This window comes from Labeo rohita, chromosome 4, assembly GCF_022985175.1.
Source record: "Labeo rohita strain BAU-BD-2019 chromosome 4, IGBB_LRoh.1.0, whole genome shotgun sequence".
Classification (NCBI taxonomy): Eukaryota; Metazoa; Chordata; class Actinopteri; order Cypriniformes; family Cyprinidae; genus Labeo; species Labeo rohita.
The window spans coordinates 26,093,864-26,112,778 of record NC_066872.1 but is presented as its reverse complement, the minus strand read 5'-3'; positions in this window follow the sequence as shown (position 1 = coordinate 26,112,778).

The following is an 18,915-nucleotide window of genomic DNA, read 5'->3' as shown; positions in this document are numbered from 1 at the left end:
TGAGGATGGAGATGGCGAAGCCCAGAACAAGTCTCTTATTCACCGTGATGTGCTGTTCGGTCGTCCGGGGCCGGACCACCACGCTGTCGGCCCACTGATCGGACAGAGCCCTTCCGTTCCTCATGCTCGCGTCCTCGATTCCCATTATATGACGGATCTGATGTGTTTTACATTCATGATCAGCCTCCGTTCATGCGATGCAGTTTCAAACTGCAGAGGATGAACCGGCGGACTGATTTAAAGGCGAAAAATTCGGCAAAGAATCTTCGAATAGAATAAAAGAACTGATGATCGATCACCTCTAGATTAGATTCCCGTAAATCAGAAGTTCGTTCGGTCAGATGCTGGAGCTCATCGAGTCCTACCGCACATCCATTTCTGCTCTGACATCAGTCTGATGTGGGCAAAGGTCCAGCACCTGCTTCCTGATCAATCGCGAGAGTGTTGTGAATGTCTCTTCGCTCTGTTCATTTCTGCCTCCATCCTCATCCCTGTTTCTCTCTCTCTGATGCGTCCTCCCTCCCTCTCTCTCTCTTTCTCTCTATCTCAGCCAGTGGGCTGTGCGCGCTCTCTCTCTCTTCCTCCCTGTCTCAGAAATTCAGTCTAAATGTTCTGTTAAATCACATTTTTTTAAACAGTGAAATATTCTGAAAGGCTGATGTGACTTTTCTCCTCTTTCCCACATATCGAAACTGCTGAGTTGCATGAATGTGCAATAGAATAATAGAACTTAGACAAATTAAATGGAAAAATGATACATGCGTTTGAGACATGTACATGTCAAAATCTTACAGCTGAGCTGTGATAGTATTTTCAGCCCAACGATTATTACACATCCCACAAATGTATAAGAACATCTCAATTTATAAACCCAAATGATTAAGCATATATTTACAATGTGAGCTGCAACTATACTAAGTTAAGGGCTGCTGTCCATGGTGCTGAATCAAGCTGAATCCAATAGTGCAACCTAACTGAGAAAAAGTTTGCATTTTAAACAAGGTTTTCAGGAGCACTCCTCCTCCACCTGGCCTCGTTTTGTACGGTTTAACGCTCACACCCCTGTCTCTTGGCCTAAAATAAAAGAACATTGTGTATCCGTACAATATGGAAGACGCCTTTTTGTAATGTATTTACATACTTTCTCATCTTATTCAAACTTGGAGGATGGTTGAATCTGGATGCAAGATCTCCTGTAGGTGGCATACACAGTCTCTCATATTCAATAATACAGACCTGGCAATTGGTGGTGGACCCATTCCTCCCTCACAATGGAGTAGAAGTGGAATTCACCATCTGAAAGACATTTATAATGACGCTGGGCTGTGGTCTTTTCAAGACATCGCAAAATTATTTGCCAGCCTCTTCATTTTCTTTTAACTACAGCTTAGATCGGCCCTCAAAGCATATGGTGTATCTTGGCAACATTCTTTGCTTGTACATCCATTATATAGACTGAACATTGCTCAAGGGAATACTCAAGGGTTTGGTGTCCGTATTATATATATTTATTTTATTATTATATACATTTATGTTGGAGGACTCTTATGCTAAACTATCACTAGACAGGCTGTGGAGCCGTGATTGCCCCAACTTGGATCCAGATTTTAATTGAGAGGATATTTTTATATATTTCATATATATACATTATAAAAAATGCTGGGTTAAATACAACCTAGCACTGGGTGAAATATGGACAAAACTAGCAACTGGGTTGTTTTGACCCAGCTGTTGGGTTAAATGCTTAACCTAGCCTTCTGGGTAGTTTTATTTACCTCAGCTACTGTTTTAAAATTACTGTATGGCTGACTTAAAATGAACCCAAAGATTGCAAATTAAAAACCAGACACTGGTTACTAGAGGCAACAGCAATAATCAAAAGGTGAATAATAAGCAATTTAAAAAGTTTATTATTTAATTATTTATTCAACTTATTAATAAATATTCATTGAACATATTAATGTAATTTCCAACCTATTCTGGGTTCATTTTAAACATTTTTAAAAAAAAGTTGTGCTCAATAAATCTATCCAGAAGGTTGGGTTAAACATTTTACCCACCTGCTGGGTCAAAACAACCCATTTGCTGGGTTTGTCCATATTTCACCCAACGCTGGGTTGTTTTTAACCCAGAATGTTTTGGAGTGTACATATTTCCCTTTGGCTATTTTAAAATCTTTGTGATATTTTGTTGCTTTTTTCTTTTAATAAACATTTGATCACCTTTAAGTTCATACATTTTTCACTCTTTTATTAGCATTTGAGATTTTATTGTAGCAGTTTTGTTGTGGTAAAGAATATTGTCTTAATTTAATCAGCAGAATAAAGTGAAACAAAAGTGTTTGTTTCATTAATTAAACTTTTCACTAAATTATATATCAAAAATCACAAAAATCATACTTGTTATTAATGGACGTATTTATGTATTATTATGTAACTCATGGAGCATCTGTCATTAGGTATTAATCACATTATACAGTCATCAAATAATAAACTTTGATTGCACAGTGTTCTGAATGATACAGAGCCATTTTCAATTCACATTTTACTACTTGTTTGACCTCATTGAATTTTGACATTTTGGTCCCACTGTTTGTTAAAGAATTTCAACCTAATGTTTCCAAACTCTCCATCAGGCATTCATAAGGCATTGGTTTAGAATGATTCAACAGTTGTTCAAGGTCCAGATGCCTGAGCTGCCTCATGAATATCTGTTGATCTTGTATGTATCAGATGAAATATGAAATACAGCAGTTCTGGAATTAATCTGTGCTTTAAGGGTTTGGTTTAGCAGACATCAAACCATAAATTATTGAATCTGGGCTTTTATGGTGTTACTCTGAATGTGTGCTATGGATTTAGTCTGTAATCTGTGATATTTGAGATTCCAGACCAGCAGAAAATAAAATGTAGGAAACCATCTCACCGGAGAACACAAAGACCAGCATATTTATAATAAACGCATTTAATGTACATACAGCTTAAATAATTGTAGATGTGCAAATAAAATTAGCTCTAGCATGGAAAATATTTTTCTAAAAACTAAGAAAAAAACTGAATTCAGTGAAGCAAGTGGCCAGGTTTTCATGAGGACATCAACACTGGTCATGCTGCACTTTCTGAAATCAGATCAACATGATTTATCAGTGTCAGTTTGTTGTCTGTGGCTTGATATTGTCTCATTTGTTCCTTTGCACTTTGACCTTTGTGTACCTATAACATGATAAAATATAATTATGAGTTCTCTTCTGCTTCCCAGGAGGTTTTGCTGGATTTCTAGGCAAGTGTGAGGAAACTACATGAAGACTGATCCTCATCAGTTATGACATGGTGAGTGTCATATATTATGTTGTATTGTGAATGATATGATTTTGTTCATTGATCAACCATCTTCTTTCTTCAAAAGCTGTCCGCAAACACATTCTACCACTTACACATCTCTCCTCCGTATTTTCCACCACTCATCTGTCTCAGCACATCTGTCATTGTTTCATAAAGGAAGACCAGCGGCGGCGCTTTGAACGAAGTGACGGCTCCAAACACCAAATAACATTCTCAATTTGCAGCCGTCTGCATGGCTGGTTAAACAGCACAGCGAGAGGAGAGCCGTGAGCGTGTGAAGAGGCCCTTGAAGGAGCTGAGAGAGAGAAGGCAGGGTGGAAAGATGACGGGGATAAAGTGAAAAGGAGAAAGGGGGCTTCTGGTTCATCCGATTTTATTCACATTTGAAATTCTCTAAACTAGAACAGGTCGAAAATGCATTTCGATTTCCATCCGATCAAGGTCCTTTACCCCTAAAGAATTTCAAACCTATTCTTTATGAAATAATGGGCCTGAGATGGAACGTCCGAGAGTGACTGCGAGATCTTCGGATCAAATAAAGACGGAGGTGCATTTAAAAAGAAAAATAAGCAATTTCCATGTGGCATCTGAACACAAAGGCTTGTATCATGGTGTGCAAATGTCCGTAACCCAAGTGCCTCCTGTTGAATGAAAACATATAACACAAAATCAGTCTGAAAGGACTGTGAGGGGGCTAATAGAATTTAAAAAAATGTCAGTAAAACGTCCTTGAGGGCAGCTGCGACTGCCGGCACATAGAGGGTCAATTCAGAGGGGAGAAATGAAGAGAAACACACTCACACAGACAGAAAACGAAAAGGAGGAGATTTGTTACTACAGTATATAAGCAGAGCAGAGACACATCGCCCCCTGCAGTACACAAGTGACATCGCCGTAAGTATCAACAATGGACAGAGATATAGGCTACACAACACAACTGGTCTGTTGAAGCGCAGTGTCCCTTATCCAAGCAATCTGGTGAAGTCTTTCTGAAACCTGTGAAGTTTTCAGCTGTTATCCATCGGCTCAGCAATCAGGCAGATGTCCTTGTCCAGTATAACTTCTGCAAGCTCAAACAGCTGTTGTGTTTCAGGCAATGAATGAGCCCACCTGCAGAGCCATTGGGAAATCCACCTCACAACCTTGCTTGACTTGCACTCAAAACAAGCTGTGGCTGTTTAAAGAAGCAAGAGTAAAATTGTCGGTAAGTACACGCTGCATATCATTCTTGCCACAAGGGGTGCTGTAGTGGGACTTACTATGATTAGTTTTGTCTTTCAGGAAGTCGCTGTCTTGGTGAAGCAAGAGAATTTTGACGATAAGGTTAGAGAAGGTTAATAAAACTCTTTACATATTGGTGTTTAAGTGAATAATGTCCTCTTCAAGTTTATTTCTAAGCACAATCACATGATTCCATTAAATAAAGACTTATTTATGAGTGAAAAACCCTGAATTCTATAGAGTTTTCACTTAAGTTTTGGTTTGGTCAGTTACCCGGATGCACTGGCGATATTTGAATGTAAACAACAGCATGATTTTCATGTTTAATGTACTGCTGAATACATTGTTCTGCTAATTTATGCTGTCTAAACCATGGAAAAACACGTGGAAGCTGCTAAATCATATAGAGAAGGAGCTAGTAAGGGCACACTAGTTTGACAAACTAAAGTTAACAGTGGTAAATATACCTACAAGCAATAATAATTTAAAGAAGAAGTCCACTTCCAGAACAACAATTTACAAATAATTTACTCACCCCCTTGTCATCCACGATGTTCATGTCTTTCTTTCTTCAGTCGTAAAGAAATTGTTTTTTGAGGAAAACATTTCAGCATTTTTCCCCATATAATGGACTGCTATGGTGCCCCGATTTTGAACGTCCAAAAGGCAGTTTAAATGCAGCTTCAAACGATTCCACTGAGGAAGAAGGGTCTTATCTAGTGAAACGATCGGTTATTTACATTAAAAATATATAATTTAAATACTTTTTAATCTCAAACGCTTGTTTTGCCTTGCAGTCCTTGTACTCAGTGTATTCTGGCTCAAGACAGTTAGGGTATGTCGAAAAACTCTGAAGGTATTTTCTCCCTTAACTTCAAAAATCATTTCAAAATCATCATTGCAGAAGTTCCGACCCAGTCTTTGCAAAGTGAACATGCAAAAAAGATCAAAAATCCTAAACAAAAAAGATAAAACAGCGATATAGGATGATTTTAAAGTTGAGGGAGAACATGAGTTGGGAGTTTTTTGACATACCCTAACTGTCATGAACAGGAACAAAAACAGTCCAGGCAGAGTAAGACAAGACGAGCATTTGGCATTAAAAAGTATATACATTTTATTATTTTTATTAAAATAACCAATTGTTATGCTAGATAAGTCCCTCAGCTTCCTCAGCTGAGATAATTCACAACCGCATTTGGGATCGTTTGAAGCCACATTTAAACTGCATTTTGGAAGTTCAAAATCAGGGGAACCATGTCAGTCCATGTTCTGTAAGTGGAGTTCTCCTTTAATATTAGCCTAATATTTCACCTACCTGACCGGAAATGATAAGAACAAACACGAATGATGTCAAGCTTTTTGCCCTGGAAATCCTGGTTCAGTTTGGCCAACCACAAATGCCTTTTATTCCTCAGACAGTTTTTTTCACTCTTCTCCTTGATTTGTTATAACTTTTGACAGTCTATAGTACTCCAAATATTTTTCCCAGTCTGACCGATTAGTACAGGCCAAAACATGACAATAACTGACCATTTTCAGCAGCAATAATTAGCAAAATTTGTGAGTTCCATTCGGTTCAGTGGCATTGTTTACGCTAAGTGCCGCCAATAAAGCGATTGATGACGTGTCGTGAAAGCACACTATTGTGACACTGGAAGGTGCATGGATAGAAAAATTGTGGAAGCACTGTTCTATATAGACAACAAGTGTGAATGTAACACAAATTTATACAAAATTAGACATAGATTGATTGAAATAATAATTTTGTCGTAGTTGTTTGGATGTATTGCTCTTAATATAATTGTTTTTCTTTTTTTTTTTTCAAGGTTACTTCAATGTTACGTATCCGACTTGAATTCACATTAACGAATGCCCAACTTGGAGGCCCACGCTGTCCAGATGCACCGGAAGGTGAGTTTTAAAGAGTCTTTTAAAGTTAACTTTATCGCCCCCTAGAGGACAGACGATTGTTACCTTCACAAACATATTTGGCTTTGGCACACAGTTTGTTTTTGGCCTTTGTAATCTGTAATTGTATACTTGGACAGAACAAGACATTAAGGATACTGTTATTAATGTAACTGTGAGTGTTTTGCTAGAGGGAAGTTGATTCTGTCCAGGGAGGTGGTGATTTTTCACATCAGTCTAGAATTCGCCCGTCAGCAGTTTCAGACACACACATTTGACACTCATTCATAATTCATACGTCAGATGGATATGATATCGAATGAGCAGTAAGTATGACACAGTAAGACGGCAGGGAATTGGTATTTTTACCCGCCACTATGATACAACCTGACTGTGTGGCTGATGCAAAAGCTTTTGTTCACCAGTAGATGCATCTGATTCAGAGACGTTTCCAGAAAGATAAATTTGCTGAAATATTCTTACATAATAATGTTGCCCAAAAGAGCTATATTTTTTACCCTCACAATCCGAATAAATTTGGTTAAGTAGCTTTAAATGAAAAGCTTTTAGTAATGATGGAACTGTAGAGTGAAATTTGCCTGAGGATGGAGACACTGTTTTCAGATCTGAATGTTAATAGCAGATACCATTACCCAGAAACCCTTGGGCCTCTTCCTACTGGTTATGAAGCACCAAAGAACCTCGTCCAAACAAACCCATTGGCCATTTCTCAGGTCAATAAGTTTGTCGGTTTGTTCAGAATTCATCGATCTGCAGTCTCTTATCAAGTGAACTGCTCGAACGAGGGCTGAAAATGCACTGGACCGACTCACACCCTCGTACGCATGAGTCACCGTAGTGACCTTGACAGATACACAGACTAGTTTCAAGCAATATTACAGGAAAATTAACAATGCAGAGGTTTAAAGTTTAAACAACATCTATTAGCTGTGAGTGATGGATTATTGAGGCAACGTTATATTTTCACAGTTATGAAGTGATTTATTCTGAGCTCTGCCATTGTTTATCATAATACCAAGACACTTACATACTGAATCTTGGTTTGGCTTGAACTTTAAGTAAAGTTACATTATATAATAAAGGTTTATAAGAAAACCTTTGTAATTGCACTTGTGACAGTACTAGTGTCCATTGATGGAAGCTGACAACCTACTTTGTCCATTGTACTGTACATATCACAACAACAGCTACAAAAACAATATAACCCGCATAAATGTTACTGCTATTGTAAAGACCTATAAACCAACATGGTTTGGATAGTAATGTATGGTAGCTTACTTTGTCAAAAAAATATATAATATTACCCTGGGAATACTACAAACGTGTGGTGAACAATCATGGTACTATCATGATAAATGTCCAAATACCATGGTTTACCTTGCTTTTGCTATACTCTACATAATTATCATGCAGACGGAATAATGCATTATTTATACAGTAAATGACTTAAGCATTTCCATGCAGCATCATCACAGCTGAATAATCAATGTAGTTTTGACATTTATTTGACACTCCTCAAGAAAGACAGAACAAACAGTGACTCACAAGCTTTACACGAGAGACAGAAGAACTTCTCACGACTCTCACAGAAGACTCAAACAGTCACGCCAAGCTGGAGATTCACTAAACAATCGATTTCTGATCCATGATCTCAGCTTATTAAACTAGAGGATGATGGAGGTTTCTATTATCACCACACTTGATCATAAATAACTGAAGCCTGTTTTAAATTAGAGGAAATAACGTATCAATGTGACATCAGAGGTGACAAATGCTTTGTGATGTTTAAACTCACGCCTGAGTGGCTCCTAAAACGCTCGGCTCTTCTTTTACAGCTCAAACGCAGGTCCTCTTGACATTTAGATGATTTATTGTCCGTTCAGCAGCTTTTATCTCGTCATTTTGACAAACTCTGATGATTTCCCAGGATCAAACTACGCTTAGAAATAAAGCAGCCAGGCAGGTTGAAAATGAGCAATCGTTTGGTCTCCATGGGCTTTGAGTCCCGCTGTGTGTTTCAGACTGTTGCCGTATTCAGTTTGACAACCAGATGCGATTTGCACAGGCTTTGATGGGATGATGATGATTTATGTGGTCCCGCTGAGCGTCATACGATAGGGTCGTTCACACTGTTAATAAAGGAACTTTGGAAAGAGCACATTGTTTCTGGTGTTTGTGGACCAGAATCTTACAATGTTCTTGTTTCCAGACCCTTGCAAAGTAATTTCAGCACATTCCCATTAAATGAGCCATTAAACTTTATAGGTTATAATAATCTTTACATATAACAAGCAAACTGTGGTTTGAACCATAAACGGATACAAGCTCAATTGATGCGCAACATATCCTGTAAAATGAAAAGTTTCATCAAACTCTCAGAGAGTCGCCGCAAACAAGGATGAGTCGTAAATTGTTTGGGCTGAGTATTTTCCCATCATTCTCTCCGCTGATTAATTACGGTGATTTTCTCCACTGGTTGTCAAGGCAACAGCAGTGTTCCGCGCTCTCAGTGCTGTTTGGGCCGGTGACAGTATGTAATTAAATATAAGCAGTTGCTATTAAGACTGGGGCATACACTGTAATTATAAGCCTTTGCTTGTTCCCTGTGGTTTACCAGGCTGCTGGGGAGCCTCTGTCACTCAGATGGCCTCCCAGCCACCCCCAAACACTGATACAGAGGTCCGTCTATTCTTGAGTTTGTGTGGAGATTCAAAACATTTTGAAGACATGGTGAAGTTAGAATTTTGTTAACAGAAGCAGAGCTTTTCACATATAGATACATAGAAAGCTGTCAACAGACTGTTTGGAATCTAGTTTGCCGGCCTTAATATTTAAATCTTAGGCCACTTTAAATGGGCCAAAAGGTGAACGGAGTGAAAAAGGACCCAGTTCTATTTGTGTTCACACTGACTCTGGGTGTAAACAAGAATATATTTTGGAATTTTCAATTAAAGGTTTAGTTCACCCAAAAATTACTCACCCTCTTGTTGTTCGAAACCCATAAAATAGTCATGTGACATCAGTGGTTCAACCGTTATTTTATGAAGCTACGAGAATACTTTTTGTGCGCCAAGAAAACAAAAATAATGACTTTATTAAACTATTTCTTCTCTTCCGTGTCAGTCGTCAATGCACGTTCAGGAGAATACCACAACGCATGCATGTACATGTACGGTACCGTCATGATGGCAAATTGACAGGGAAGAGAACAAATGGTTGAATAAAGTCTTTATTTTTGTTGTTCCGAAGATGAACGAAGGTCTCACGAGACAACATGAGGGTGAGTAATTAATGACAGAATTTTCATTTTTTTGGGTGAACTACCCATTTAAGATCTAGTTTTGATATATTAACGCAAAAATTAACTGTTAACCACAACTTTAAAACAAACACTAAACATTATATTTATTGTGTTTGCTTATTGCTAATTTTACAATAATTAAAGTAAAACACAAGGTTTGCGCTCAGTGTCACAATTACCTTGCATGCTAAAACAGATCAAGTTTCTACTGACCAAAAAGGAAAACGTGTGTGTGTTTGAGAAAAAGATTGCTGATGGGAAAGAAAGCAGTGCGACTCAATCCTTTTGTATCCTGCTTTCATCATGTGTTACCATCTGTAAATCATTTCCTATACTCTTATCATGGACGATATTTAATACAGGAAGTCAAGAGCAGAAATCCATATCAGAGAAACCGAGAAGCCAGATGGATATTGAACAAATACATGGAACTAAAGTGTGATATAGAGCTACATGTGCATGAATCATGGTTTCCGCTTTCAGTATCGCTGATATTACTTCACAGCCTTCAGTTCAAAGTTTTTTTCTTTCTTCTTCAAGGTCTCGCACTCTCTCGCACAGTGCAGCATTATCATGAAAACTGCATGAAATGTGTGGAACTGAAACTAAAGAGCTCTTACCTTATTTCATGGTTTGTTTAGAGAGGATGCGCCACAGTCTTTTGAACACACAGGACTGTTATTGTGTTTTATGTCTTATTATTTTCATAGGGGATAGTTCACCCAAAAATGAAAATTACCCCACTATTTACTCACTCTCAAGCCATTCTAGGTGTATATGACTTTCTTCTTTCATATGAATACAATCAGAGTTATCTTAAAAAAAACTCCTGGTTCTTCAAGCTTTATAATGGCAGTGAATGGCTGTTGAGATTTTAAAGCAAAATAATGTGCATCCATCCATCATAAAAAGATCTCCACACAGCTCTTAGGGGTTAATAAAAGCCTTCTGAAGCAAATCAATGCATGTGTGTAAAAAAAAATATCTTTATTTAAAACTTGATATACCGTAATCTCAGGCTTCCGCCAACTGTCGTATGCACGTCCATGAAATTATGACTTTACAGCGGATGACGTAGGATGGCATAAGCATAGCGTAAGTTTTGCGGAGAATATGCTAGTCATGTGAGAGCCAATTTTTGTTTACAGCAAAAGAGGTCCAGTCTTCTGTTATATCGAAATCTCCTGACATTTTTCTTTACAAATCCTCATTTTGTACTTCTAATTCTTTACCAAAGTTTTGCATCGGTCTGTGCTTCCGACAGAGATTACGATTTATAAAGATTTAAATATGGATATTTTTCTTGCACAAACGCATCGATTCACTTCAGAAGGTCTTTATAAACCCCTCAAAACCATGTGGAGTACTTTTTATGATGGATGGATGCACTTTATTGAGCTTCAAAATCTCAACGCCCATTCACTGCCATTATAAAGCTTGGAAGAGCCAGGACATTTTTAAATATAACTCCGATTGTATTCGTCCCAAAGAAGAAAACCATATACATTTAGGATGGCTTGAAGGTTAGTAAATCATGGGGTCAATTTCATTTCTGAGTGAACTAAGACACTTGACACTTATTAATGATTTGGAAGAAAAATAACACAGTTACTGCAATGAGCCTTTAATAAGACAGCATGAGTATTTCTACAGAGACTTATGAGACCACAATCCATCTGTTCGGAAACACAGGCTTTGTTCTAGCCTCAGATCATAATAGCTTCAACAAAACTTTCTTCAGTTTCAGATTACAGGCAGATTCAGCACAGAAAACTAAAAAATACATTAATGTAACACAACCATTGATTAAAATGAGAGAGAGGGAGAAAAAAAACAAAACAGCCGTTTCAGAGACATGACATGCATATGAGGAAATGCGAACTGTTGCATTATGCACAAATTTTTCCATGAATTTCAAAAACGGTTCAACATGACAAGCGAATTCTCCCTTCACCGCCGACAATAAGCTGCCCATAGAGCTGCGTACACTGCGTGCCATCTTAATGTGCCACATCAAGTCAGAGCACAAAGCCTCCGCCACCGGTCCTACGCAAATGTGTTTCTTTCAAATCCCCCCCCCACTCGCTCCCGAGCTTCATTATTCTCCAAACATCATGAAAATACAGTGAGACACTGTCAACACATTCAGATGGCTTTCTTCCCAGCACGTCTACATAAACCTCATGCCATTATATCCTTCCAAGATTGACTTACAAACGCCAGTACGAGGCCCAAGACACCCACAAGCCCATTTCCACGGTGTTTGGTGGAAGAGGGTTATAACATGGTGGAAATATCCTAGATGTGCTCTTTTGCTTTTAGAGCAGTATGATTAAATAATGATAGAGAAGAAGCCTCTGAGTCTAGACGGAAAAATCTTTTTATATACGCACACCGAGCTGAAAGACACTTCCTGTTTATGTGTCATCTGCTGAAAATAAAGTAAAAAAAAACATTGGTAACACATTAGTATAGGGACCAATTCACACTGTTAACCAGTTACTTATTAGCATGCATATTACTATGTTTATTAGTACTTATAAAGCACATATTCTGCATGACCATATTCTACATCCCTAATCCTACCCAATACCTAAACTATAAAGTGGTTGATTAATTGACCTGGCTTATATAAATGTATTATATTTTTATACGGTATTAAATATTAATCAGAATTTGGGGTTTCGTTAAAGCCACATCAAAAATATGTTATTTTTTTAGATGTAATATCACAACATTTTGATTATAAATTATTTCTCTTCTTTTTCCAATGTGGCATCCACCAGCATCCAGATGCTTTGTGCAATAATCGAGGCCGATTTCTGATTCTGAGGTGGGCATATGGAAAAATGTGCTGAGCATTTTCAATTCTGACAGTCTGGTCCGGAAGAGACGAGACCAGACACATTGCGAGCAGCTGAAACATGGGAAACTAAAGTGCCTGGGGCTTCTATCAGCGGCCAGGACTGTGATGAGTTATTGAGTTTGGGGAGGAGATTTGAGTTTGTGCTGAGGTAAGCTCGGACAGACCGATACAAATAAAAAACTGGACGCAATCCAATGCTCGATAACCCACCTCCACCAAGACCCCTTCAGATGGCTTAAATTGTTAACAGGCCAACAACATCCAACAGAAAAAAAGTCTTAAAGGAACCAGTTCACCAACTTACAGACAATAAACCTCAACGTCTGAGGATAGAACTTAATCATTTTGTTCAGGTTGTGAAACACCTGAAAGCTCATTTGAAGCCCTGTAATCAGCCTTTTACTGTCTTTGTGCATCCTCAGTCAACAAGAGGTTGTGAATTTGCTAGAAACATCTGAACTTAAAGGAGAAGTCCACTTCCAGAACAACAATTCACAAATAATTTACTCACCCCCTTTCATCCAAGATGTTCATGTCTTTCTGTCTTCGTCGTGAGGAAACTATGGTTTTTGAGGAAAGCATTTCAGGATTTTTCTCCATATAAGGGACCTCACTGGTGCCCCGATTTTGAACTTCCAAAATGTAGTTTAAATGCAGCTTCAAAGAGCTCTAAACGACCCTAGCCGAGGAAGAAGGGTCTTATCTAGCGAAACGATCGGTCATTTCTTTCGGAAAATATTTGTTTTTGTACTTTTTAAACACAAAAGCTTGTGTAGCACAGGCTCTGGGATGCGCGTTCACAATGCTACCTACTTTTGAATCACATCGAAAGGTCACTCGGAACTACAGACCCAGTGTTTACAAAGCGAACGCGCAAAGAAGAAAGTGCAAGTAAGTTTGTAAACGCTGTTTACAAACAAAAAGGTATAACAATGTCCTCCTTTCAAGTTGTAGGAGAAAATAAGATGGAGTTTTTCGCCATACTCAGTACACAGACGATGAACGTGATTCGTAGTAGTGATGGGAAGTTTGGATCATTTTACCGACTCGTCTCGTTCAGCAAAATGAACAAACCTTTTTTTGAGTCATTTCGTTCATTTTAGCAAAATGTTACTTCGCTAACACATCTATTGTTTACACAAACGTTGATCACACTACAAACAAGACAAAACTATAATGCTATAAGAAACAAAAAAATGATTAATTCATTGTTTACCTGGGTCTTTAGTCTATGATTAGCTCACCTCACCTCTTATCTGAGAAGTTTTTGGGTTTGAGTTGTTCGTTCATCACGTGACAGCCCCATAAGATGAACGAACGATTCGAAAAACCCGAAGACTCAAAACAGGTGAACTAATTCCAGTTCCTAATAGGATGTCGCGCATGCATGACTGAACGAATCACTCCCCGAAACGACTCGTTCTTGCCGAGTCACATTAAAGATTCAATCAAAATATAAGAATCGTTCAAGAACGACCCATCACTAATTCGTAGCATTGTAGATGCGCATCCCAGAGCCTGTGTTACACGAGCTTTTGTGCTTAAAAAGCATACAAATTTTTATTTTTCAAAGAAATGACAGATCATTTTGTTAGATAAGACCCTTCTTCCTCGGCTGGGATCATTTAGAGCCCTTTGAAGCTACATTTAAAGTACATTTTGGAAGTTCGAAATCGGAGCACCAATGAAGTCTGGAATGTTTTCCTCAAAAACCATATTTTCTTTATGACTGAAGACAGAAAGACATGAACATCTTGGATGACAAGGGGGTGAGTAAATTATTTGTAAATTGTTGTTCTGGAAGTGGACTTCTCCTTTAAACCAGTTCATGCTTCATTTTCTCCCTTTGGGTTTGATGCAGGAAACTCAAGGTCAACATTCAAACTGATAGGAGCAAAACAATGTGGCTACGGCGCCTGAGCAAACGTGTTATCATCTGTGTGACGCAAACAAGCGCTTTTGTGATATTTGTCCCCGCTGACCTCGGACACCGAACACGGAAGCCGCTGCAGTTCATCTTAGAGAAAATAGGCTACTTGTACTTTTGTCACGTTTAACTTCCCCAAGCTTATTTTTTTATGCTCCTGTGGCCTCCATCCATTCCTCTTGTTTCTTTCTTGCTGTTTGTTTTAATGGGAGCTGGTTCTCATTAAATCTCTTGAACTCATTTTTTATGTGTGTTTTCAAATTGAATCTGCATCTCTCCAGGCGCTGTGTGGGACTCGCTCGCATAAACCTCTTCATGCGCTCTTTAGACACATTAAATCCTCCCCGGTCGACTGGAGGATTTCCCAGACAGATTATCATTTTAATAGTCGAATCGATCCGTCGACTTCACGCCGCCGATCGCTTTACATATCCGAGTATATAAAACTATTTTCAGCTTTTCCGTGTCTTCTGGGTCACGGCCTGATTCGCAGACCCCCACACAAGCCTGTTGCACCTTGAAGGCAAAAACACTTGAGCAGAGCTTTTCTCAATGTGTATTTCAGTGGCTCTGGATTTGCCCCAAAGAGCAGCGAAGCACAGAGGTCCAATAGAAACAGATAATAGATAAACCCTCCAGCTCTCAGTGAACACAGCTGCTAATCTCCACATTTGTATGTATGTGCTCTTCTCTATCACCGGCAGTTCCTTTGAGGACGGAGATCTGGAGTGTCTCAGAGTGTCTCGCCCCTCAGCCGGAGCAGATGTGGAAGAGCAAGTGACAATATTTAGCTTCAGCCTGATAAGACAGATCAGCCTCTCTTGATGTGTGAAGCCACATTTGGGATTACAACCCCGAGAATAGGAACTAGTCAAATTTTCAAAGACCTTTATTGACTTGATAAGAGCGCATTGAACAAGAACAAAAACCCCAGTCACCTCAAAGAGATGGACAAAGCGACATCCACCACAAAAACAAATTTAATATAGTGTGCTTTAATCAATTCTGGGACAGTATTAGAGTCTCAGCACGGCCCCCTGATCAAGGACGACTCGGCCTGCAGAGAGGAATTAAAAACTTGAGCTTGTCATCTTACCTTTAGGGGAAATATTTGAAGTCCACTTTAAGTTGAAACTCCAGTAGTTTCCAGAGGTGTTTTTTTTCCTTTAACCTATTTTAGCATTAATATGACTGAATTGACACCCCAGGTGCGTCTTGGTCGACATTACTTCTTTGGCTTTTCACAGCACTTCACAAACACCTAATGGTATGATTTGTAATTATTAAAGGAGCTACACATGGATTATTTATTGCTCGTTTCAGAATCAAATTCACACCACAGTGTAAATATTGACCATACTATGCACAAAAACGACCAGCGCTAAATTGATTAACATTTTTGGGATCAGTAATATTTTTAAAGGTGTAAAAATACAGTGACAAAAAACTGTAATGTTGTGAAATATTATTGTAATTTAAAAGAATTAATTCAGTGCTGAATTATAATTTCCTGATAACTGACCCACCCCCATGTCATCCAAGACGCTCATATCTTTCTTTGGACAGAATCAATGTTTTACGGCTAATCACTGAGTCAATTCATTGATACTTGTCTTTTCAATTTAAATAAGACTTTATTGGACAAATCTAAGTTATATAAAGTAATCAAACACATACACATTCTCACAAGTTGCAGAGAGAGAGAGAGAAAGCGAGGGAAGAATACGTTTGAAAGTAAAATGAGAATGAGAATATAAAATCACAAGTTTTTAGCAGTATGTGACCCTGGACCACAAAACCAGTGTTAAGTAGCAAGGGTATATTTGTAGCAATAGCCAGAAATCCATTGTATGGGTCAAAATAATCAATTTTTCTTTTATGCCAAAACTCATTAGGATATTAAGGAAAGATCATCTTCCATGAAGATATTTTGTAAATTTTCAATCATGAAATTATCAAAACTTAATTTGTGATTAGTAATATGCATTGCTAAGAACTTCATTTGGACAACTTTAAAGGTGATTTTCTCAATATTTAGACTTTTTTTGCACCCTCAGATTCCAGATTTTGTATCTCAGCCAAATATTGTCTTATCCTAAGTTTATTTATTTAGCTTTCATATGATGTATAAATCTCAATTTTAAAAAACTGACCTTTATGACTGGTTTTGTGGTCCATGGTCAGATATATGCAATTCATTAGACCTGAACAACCATCAATCACTTAATTAACCCTCGCATTGAGTTTATCAATAAGGCTATTACACTTTATATTAAATTCCCCATGAAATCAAAATTAAAGTTATCTATAAGCTAGTGTGCTCCATAAGAACAACAAAATGTACATTTACAAGATATAAGCATTCAAAACATTCAATTTCTAACTTCCAATATGAATTAATGAATTTGATTACATCACTCTGAAGTTCAGTTTCTCATTAAACTTTCTGCCCAATCAAAATGCTCTCTAGAATCCTTAGTGTACCGCCCCCATACTATAAATACTATAAATATACTATAAAGGGGCGGGTTTGATGTTTCAGTTAAATTTGCGTCACCACATACAATAACACTGCGTGTTCCAAGGCACTTCAGTGGACTTTTAAATGCAGCAGTTCAGTTAGACTCTGGAGGTTTTACTTGTGTTGCCTGTTTTAGGGGATTCCCTTTGTTGTTCTAGTTGCAGAAAGGGGTTTCTCAAGGTTGCTGATTGGCTGGAAGTTCAGTATTTGTTCAAAGTGATGTTTTAGGAGTTGGCTGAAGGATGGTGCGCTGAAGGAGTCGTGTACGCTGGTTGAACTTTGTGGCAAAACTTAACTTGGAACACGTAACTCTTGACGGCAAAAAAAGTTAAAGCAAAAGACAGAAAGAAGAAAAGTTTAACAAGACTAGATTGCTCATCTCCTCATGGTTTTTAGAGGAGCAGCTGGCATGCGAGCAAGAACTTGAAGGCAAAAAGGAACAAAAACCATTGGCAAAAAGCCAAAAAGCATCAAAAAGCTAAAATCGTTGATGTCCTGAGTTTTTAAATTCGGCTGTTGGACACATCCCAAACGGTGTCTTGTCCAATTAGACATTGTCTTAGCTCGGGGTGTTGCTGTATTTCTCCTCCCAATACATAAATCAACGCGTTGTCTTATTTTCGTGCTCTTGCAGAGTATAATTTGGACAATGGTTTCTATAACAAGAATATGAACGATTTTACAAAAAACTGTTTGATAGAAACATTTAAAGAAAGTATTTTCAAACTCATACCATACTGCATAAACACAAACATAAACCCTTGAGATATTCAGTAGTTACTAAAAGGACACACACAATGATGAACAAATGTGTGGGTTAAATGCACGATATGAAGTTATGCAATGGACTGATATTCATTTAAAAGTCCTTTTAAAATCATTTTGGTGCCTATACGTATGTGTAAGTGAGTCTCTGTGCTGTTCTGTGAAGGTAAGGACATGTTCTGTGAGGAACAAAAGGTCTATAAGGAGCAGGTCTTTGTCCTGGTTGAGGGTAACTACCCAATGAAGTCTCTACTAATGATTTTCATCATGTGATGGTCATGATTTGCTGTGTCTTTGACTATTAATCTTGGTTACTTGTCTTAAATTTGACAATCTCCTTCCTGAGTTGAAATTATCAATACGTGTGTTAATGTTGCAAGTTGTTTAAAACTGGTAGTTGTGGCACCAGAGTATCATGGACAGATTGAAGACATTTTCTGGTTATCATGGGCCTCTTTGTGGAATTTGAGCTCTTTGGGTTGTTTCATCACCCTTCTGATCGCAAGTTGTCTAATTTGCTCTTATATCCTACATTGCTTTTAGGTAACGACCAATCGTTTAGCTAGTTAAGACCCTTATTCCTCGGCTGGGATCTTATAGACCCCTTTGAAGCTGCGTTGATACTGCAATTTGCACCTGTTGACTCCACTATATGGAGGAAAATCCTGGAATCTTTTCCTTAAAAACCTTAATTTCTTTCCGACTGAAGAAAGAAAGACATGAACACTTTAAACGACAAAGGAGTGGGTAAATTATCAAGAAATTTTAAGCATGTTTGTCTATTGTTGTGATATCAGTTAGGCAAAATAGTCCAAAATGGCACGTAAAAACAATACAAAATGTGACTGGCTGCTTTACACGTCAGTCAGATTGTCTTTTCAAATCTAAGTGGTTCTTGATTAGTATAAGCTGCCATTAGATGTATTATGCTGGTAGTCAAAAGTGCTTGTAAACTATAAAATCCTTGAAGCGCAAGATGAAATTAACGAATTTCATGCCTTGCCGCTTCTCCAACGTGTAGTTATTTCGGCTTAGTAAAAC